This window comes from Protobothrops mucrosquamatus, unplaced genomic scaffold (genome assembly GCF_001527695.2).
Source record: "Protobothrops mucrosquamatus isolate PMUCROS unplaced genomic scaffold, P.Mucros_1.0 scaffold802, whole genome shotgun sequence".
NCBI lineage: Eukaryota > Metazoa > Chordata > Lepidosauria > Squamata > Viperidae > Protobothrops > Protobothrops mucrosquamatus.
In genome coordinates, this window is record NW_015387068.1 from 179257 (window position 1) to 185466 (window position 6210).

Genomic DNA, 6210 nt, shown 5'->3' on the forward strand with positions numbered 1-6210 from the left:
TTCAAGTAATCTGGGATTCTATAGGTGTGTTAATGAAACTTATTTCAAAACAGAGATATCCCAGAAGTAGATTTTCTGATACATTGCTGTAAAATTCTACTCAGAGGGGAAACTGGAAAATATTTTGGAGATTCAATCCACAACTTATTGGTGACACTCTTGTCAGTTGGTAACCCAAGTTAGGGCCTTCTTCATGGCAATGTCCTAAATTTAGAATATCCGCAGCCAAGGAATGTGGAAGAAACTTCTTTACTAACTCTATGGCACTTGCCTAAAATAATCTGTTGCAGTGGACAGTTTGCAGCAATTAGTGGGGCATTTGTGCCTTGTTATTTAATCTTTTACTGATGTTACTGGATAGTGTGAGGCATTAATATACTTGTTCTAAAGGTTTTATATTACTGTTTCCCCCTCTAAAGAAGGCTGGGTTATAAAGAGTGGGAAAGAAGGAAAGAACCTTGTATCTTTAATGGAAATAGGACATATATAAAACTATGCAATATAAATACTGAACCCACAAATATTCTAGGTTCATACAATGTCTTGAACCATAAATGGTTCAGAATGGACTTGTACAACTCAGTATAGCTAAGTGAGAGTCATTTAGACAGTGAGATGGAAGGTATATAAATTTGATCAATCAATCAATAAAAAATTAAGTTGGTTTTAAACTAACCGTTAGCATGTTGCATTAATATTTGAATGCTTCAAGGTGTACAATATTCTTATTTTGAAGCTATTTTGAATATTTTGATTTTGGGGCTGCTGAATCAGGTATTTTTAAAATGCTTGTGAATTTTTTTTTTAAAAAGGAACATGACTGTGTTTCCAGAATTTTGGAAATGATTTTTGGCTTAATGGTGTTTGAAACCAATAAGCCTAATTCAGAAGAGCTTAAAAATCAACTGGTGGGCAGAAAGCTCATTCACTTTTAATTTCTGCCATCAGGAGCTCTTTCCCTCCTCTTGATGTGCCTTAATCACCTTTCTTAAAGTCTCCTAAGTATGCACAGTTGACTGTTCTATTGGCTTTACAATATTCTGCTTATTCGATAATAAAACACCACCTATAGAACAGAAACCACTAACTAAAAGTCTTTTATGCAAAGTCTTTTGAGTTGATAATGACTTTACAGTTACCCATACTTACCTCTTTTGTTCCATTACAACTTAATAATATGACTAAAGAGCATGTCGTCAATTTTCAGCTAATTAGAATGACGATGAGTAAAAAGCTTTTTAGAAAATGACTGCACGCTGCTGAGCATATTTGCTTCATAGCACAAGAAAGTATTTTTTTTTAAAAAGGAAAAGGTTTCGCTTTTTTATATTGCTTTTCTCTCTCTCTTTTTTTTAAAAAAAAATCAAAATAGCACTGTTGTCTGCTTAATGCATCATCTATATTGCTAATATGTATATTGTGCAATCTTTCTTTTTCCAGAAACAATTGACGCTAGCTAAATTTTTCCTTCAGCTTGGCTGTGATTAGAGCTAAAGGAATCCATTTGCAAGGTATAAGCTCAATCTTTATTTTAAGTTTCCTAAAGATGAAAAATTAGAATATCACTTCCAACCCCAAGCAAAACAAAAAGCTGAGATGATATTAATGCTGCTAGAGCTGGAATATATCCATTAATAGACAGTATTAATAGACAAGATCTGAGGGGAAGAAATTAAAGAAATTAAAGAATTCATCCACTGGATTTTTTTTTTGATTCCTGATTTGCCCTAACAGTGGTTAAAGTTAGCCTTCCTTCCTTCCTTCCTTCCTTCCTTCCTTCCTTCCTTCCTTCCTTCCTTCCTTCCTTCCTTCCTTCCTTCCTTCCTTCCTTCCTCCCTCCCTCCCTCCCTCCCTCCCATAATGCTTCTCTGGTAACTAAGAAGCAATACCATTCATTGAAAAAGAAAAACAAGAAATTCAAGAAGAAACCAACATGGCCACACAAAGATCTCTCTGACCAACTGAAAGACAAAAAGGACAAATACAAAAAATGGAAAGAGGGGCACATAACTAAGGCCAATTATCAGCAGACAGCCAGAACATGCAAAGATGAAGTCAGGAAAGCAAAGGCTCAGAACGAACAAAGACTTGCAATAGAAATCAAGGATAATAAAAAAAGTTTCTTCCAACATATTAACAACAAGAAAAAAGTCAAGGAAACTGTAGGTCCACTAAAGAGAGAAGATGGCAAGGAAATAACAGGCAACAGGGAGAAAGCAGAGCTGCTTAACTCATACTTTGCATCAGTCTTCACAGAAAAAGAAACTATAGCCAAACATACCAAAAAAACCACCTCAAAAGACAAATTAGAAACAAAAATTAAAATAAGCAAGAAAATGGTAAGAGAACACCTATCCAACCTTGACGAATATAAATCACCGGGACCCGACAGATTACATCCCAGAGTTCTGAAGGAGCTGGCAGATGTTATCTCAGAACCATTGCACCATATCTTTCATAAATCCTGGAGCACCAGGGAAGTATCTGAGGATTGGAAAAGGGCTGATGTGGTTCCCATCTTCAAGAAACGGAAAAACGGACCCAGGAAACTACAGACCAATCAGTTTAACATCAATGCCTGGGAAGATCCTAGAAACAATAATAATAATAAAAAGATCTGCAAACATCTAGAACAGGATCCAAACAGATCTTGACAAACTTGAATAATGGTCCCTATCCAACAAAATGAGTTTCAATGTGGAGAAAAGCAAAGTTTTACATTTAGGCAAAAAAAATTCAAAGGTACGAGTATAGATTGGGCGAGACCTGGCTTAAAAACAGTAACTGTGAGAAGGACCTTGGGGTCCTAGTGGACTATCTCTTGACTATGAGCCAGCAGTATGCAGCAGCAGCCAAAAAACTAATACAATCCTGGGTTGAATAAACAGAGGCCTAGAATCAAGATCACATGAAGTATTAGTGCCGCTTTATAAAACCCTAGCAAGACCACACCTGGAATACTGCAGCCAGTTTTGGTCACCATATCACAAAAAAGATTTTGAGAGTTTGGAAAAAATTCAGAGAAGAACAACTAAGATGATTAAAGGCCTGGATACTAAAACATATGAAGAACAGCTGCAGGACTTGGGTTTGGCTAGTCTAAAGAAAAGAAGAAATAGGGGTGACATGATAGCAGTATTCCAGTATTTGAGGGGCTGCCACAAAAAGAGGGGGTCACATTATTCACCAAAGCACCAGAGGGCAGGATAAGAAACACTGGTTGGAAACTGATCAAAGAAAGAAGCAAATTAAGGAGAAACTTCCTGACAGTGAGGACAATTAACCAGTGGAACAGCTTGCCTCCAGAATTCATGGGCACTCCATCACTGGAGATTTTTAAGAAAAGGCTAGACAGTCACTTGTCTGAGATGGTATAGGTCCTCCTGCTTGAGCAGGGGACTGGACTAGAAGACCTCCAAGGTCCCTTCCAGCTCTATTCTATTCACTCAAAAGAAGGTATTAGTAGAGTCACTGAAATTTCAGGGCTTGCCTTTATTCTTAGATTTATTTTTTTTTCTAAACAATCTTTTGAGAAATGATGTATTTTGCTGTCAAGAAAGGCTGATATTAGAGAATGGATATTAAAGCAGAGTATCCTGGAAAGGGCCTGGCTAATGCTCTGAAAAGCAGCAGTACTTCATAGTGTGGCATTTTGTTTCTGACCCACTTGTGTTCCCAAAGTGCAATGATGCTACTGAGCAGAAAAAAAAGAGGTGATTTTAAAGGTTCAAAGAATGTGTTTGTTTGTCTGAAAAATGCATTGGGCAGTAACTTAGATCAGGATATGCAGCTTCTTTGCTTGAAAAATATATATTTATCTTGGGATGAACCCCCCCCCCCCCGAATCCATTCAGTTTTATGGAACGTTTGAGAAAATTGCTTAGGAAAATAATTCTGAACTCTTTGACTGCCTCCTTTGGAGACAATTCCAGTGAAGCCCATTGTTGTTAAACCACAATTAGGTTACATAACAGTAAGGATACACAACCTTTTTCAGGCTAAGAGATGCCTTTGACTTTTAAATAATATGAGAGCTGCACTCCAAAAAGTGGTCAAGTCAGGATAAATTAAATTGGGTTTAATTTAAATTTACATTCATTAACATTTAAATTAACGTACCTAAAATGGAATTATTAATACTTTTGTTCCCATTCTTTTTAATTATTATCCTCCTACTGTCACATTAAAATTTTTTTCACATTAATGGCCAATTTTGGAGTTTTGACTGGTGGAAGCTGTGTGATAGTAGAATGTAAGCAACAGTGGGGCTAAAGGTTATTTACTCCTTCCTTACAGAGCAATAATTCACTGCTTCATGGAATTAAAATTCAACTTGGAGGATTCCACAAAAAGTGAGGAGATTCAATTGGAGAGAATATATTTTCATTTGCACTAATTTGGGCATAGATGTAGTACAAAGGATAAAGGAAGAAGCTGGAGGGACGAGAGTAAAGTTAACGTATGGTAAGTTATGCTGAGAGTTGCTGAGGGTATGGCAATGCACAACTGCTTGTTCTACTCACTATCTAAATTACTATAGGATTCATCCAGACGTTGTTTTCCCTAAAACCCGGAACACCCAATCTGTGCAGAGTTTAATCCTGCCAAACTGATTGAACAGTTGGGCAGAATTTCTAGAGTGATATGTTTCGTTCCAGATTCAAAGCAAAACATATTTTCTGCTTTGTGCTTACTCTCTATTTTCTCTCTCTTTCTCAAAAGCTAATACCTGAGGTACAGTCTTTGCATAGGCTTGGAGTTCCTCACGTGACCTTCTATAGGAGTGTTCCTAGCCAAGAAATATTCTAATTAGGGTATAAATAATCTACTGAGATAATATCCCATATTTTTAGAAAACTCAATTTATTAATACTTAAATAATAATGCGGTAAAATTATTTGAAAGGTAATGTGTATAATATAGCAAAAAATAACCATAATAAACTTAGAAAATTAGTCATTTTCAGAGAGCAAAGGACTATAACAAAAGAATTGGAAAGGAAAGATTAAAGGAAGGAAAATACACAACACAGTCTTCTAGACATGAGCATTTTAGCAAGGGTTCCATAGGATTGTATGGATAAAAAGGTTATTTCAAAACCTAAAATCCCTGATTATTGGATGTGTATAATTGCTTTCATTGAAAGGATGGATATATGGACGGCATTTGTTTCAATGTTGTCTTATGATTTCAGAAATAACCTTTTTAATACTAAAGGTTGTATTTTGCTGGGAGAGAGCTGCTTTTGTCTGCTGAGAGTTAGAACCTTTTTGACCAGTTTACTCCAGGTGCCTGATGGATCCTGTTGGGTTTTAGAGAGACGTCAAGATTGTTTCTGAAGTTTTGATTTGCAGGTCAATAGAAGCCTTGACTGGCCCTTGGAATAAAGTATTGATGATAGCTTAAGATTGGATTAACTCTGGGCGGCTCCTCTTGGTACATGAATCCTGGACAGACTTGTGGTTTTCAGAGGAGATTTGAGAGATGAAATGATAGAAACAGCATCTTCTGGAAATGAAGAAATTGAATGAATACAGATAACAGCTCTGATTAGATATTATTTTGCAGCAAAAAAACAATGCTCTTATTGTGCTAACTGGCTAGAAGCTCTGTTTAGGATGACCCAGACACTTCTGTGAAGGGATGGCCTGGAGGACAATTTGCAGAGCCACTATGAGGAATATTCTAGGATCTGTGCAGATCCATGAAGCTGATTGAGAAATTTTCTGTCTGTGTTATCTGGGAAAAGTTAGTCCTGAGGAAGTAAAACAGACTCCCTGGCACTGTGATTTTGAGTATCTTTTAATTTCCATGTCTCTTCTGCTAGTCAAGGCTGCCCAGGAGATCACATGTGCCTGGGTCCAGTTAATGGTGAATTCATTCTTGATTAAGGGATTGGCCCCATCTACAATTAAAGGAGATGGTGGTCCACTCCTTCCCAAGAGTGGACCCAATGAAACTGGGAAATATTTATCCAGTTTCCCACTTTCCCTTTTTAGGGAAAGTTTTGAAGCAGATGATCAGAATGCAGTTTCAGAGGACTTTGGAGAATATGGATTATCCGTATCCTTTCAGCAGCACAGTTAAAATCTGATGTCGAAAAAGTGTTTGCCCATGGCAGACTTAATTGATCAGTGCAATACCTTTGTGATTATGGCATGGGTTCCTAGGGCCACCAAAGTAACCCTAACTCATGTGATTGGGGGGGGG